At 40.6% G+C, this 1,347-nt stretch overlaps 1 non-coding gene across 1 annotated transcript; it reads right to left on the bottom strand.

Moving 5' to 3' along the window:
* Positions 1 to 739: 739 nt before the first annotated feature.
* On the bottom strand, positions 740 to 846 carry LOC141669811 (small nucleolar RNA R71). Its single transcript, XR_012554069.1, has one exon. It is a non-coding gene; the product is annotated as a small nucleolar RNA R71 (small nucleolar RNA).
* Between the last annotated feature and the right edge of the window lie 501 nt (positions 847 to 1,347).

Here is a 1,347-nt window from a genome sequence, read left to right as displayed (position 1 = left end):
TCCATGTGGGAACGAACTAGAATTTATTCTATATTACTTGCGATCGCGTATACTTGCGTGAATATTAGCGCGTGTTTTAGCCCTAACAAGTTTTTGGCACCCCTGCCGGGGATATCGGTGTTAATTTTTAGTTTATGTGTTTATCATCATTAGTCGTTAAAGTTCAGTGACTCGGACATTGTTACTTACTTAATTCCTTGTCGTGTTTCAGGTACTCTAGCGAGCGTGTATGCATATGCGTTTTCGGTCTCATAATTGAACACTGGATCAAGCTGAGGAAGAAATTGTAGTCAAGGAGAAAGTTGAGGAAGAGATCTTAGTTGAGAAAGAAGAAGAGGCTCTTATTGCAATGGGAGAACCAGAAGCAAATCCAAAGACTTTGATGAATTACTCTCACCCGAAGATCGATGATATTCAGTCTAGCATTATTCGACCAGCCATCTCAGCTAATACCTTTGAGATCAAGTCGAGCACGATTCAGATGATACAGAAATTCATTCAATTTGGGGGTTCTCCGATAAAAGACCCCAACATGCATATCAGAGATTTCATCGAGATCTACGATACTTTCAAGTTCAATGGAGTTTCTGAAGATGCTATTAAGTTGAAGCTTTTTCCATTCTCTTTGCGGGATAAAGCTAAGTGCAGGTTACATTCTCTACCACCAGGGTCTATCACCAAATGGGAGGATCTTGCTCAGAAGTTCTTAACCAAATTCTTTCCTATTACGAAGACTACTGCAATTAGAAATATACTTAATTAATTTGCTTAGCAATCTGGAGAATCTTTATGCGAGGCTTGGGATCGATATAAGGAGATACTTATAAAGTGTCCTCATTATGGGATGCCTGACTAGATGATCATTAACTATTTCTACAATGGTCTGGGTGCTACATCTAGACCCATGCTTGATGCAGCATCAGGAGGAGCCTTGTGGGCTAAAAGCTACTATGAAGCTTATGAATTAATTGAACTGATGGCTGTTAATGAATACCAGAATCCTACTCAGAGACTATCTCAGGGCAAGGTAGCAGGAATTCTGGAGTTGGATGCATCTATTGCTATAGCTGCTCAACTTAAGGCTTTGACGATGAAGGTGGATTCTCTGTTTAATTATAGAGTTAATCACATCACTAGTGTCTGTGAGCTTTATGTCGGTGCCCATGAGACTGATTAGTGTGCCATTTCTAGTAAATTAGCTCAGTTCGTGAGCAACTTTCAAAGGTCGCAGCAGCCTATGCCAGCCACCTATCATCCTAACAACCACAATCATCCTAACTTCAGTTGGAGCAATACTCAGAATGCGGTTCAGCAGCCTTATTAGCAGTACCCAGCAAAGCATTGCAA

Source organism: Apium graveolens, chromosome 6 (genome assembly GCF_009905375.1).
Source record: "Apium graveolens cultivar Ventura chromosome 6, ASM990537v1, whole genome shotgun sequence".
NCBI lineage: Eukaryota > Viridiplantae > Streptophyta > Magnoliopsida > Apiales > Apiaceae > Apium > Apium graveolens.
The sequence above is the reverse complement of the archived record's forward strand: the minus strand, read 5'-3'. Positions and strand labels throughout refer to the sequence as shown.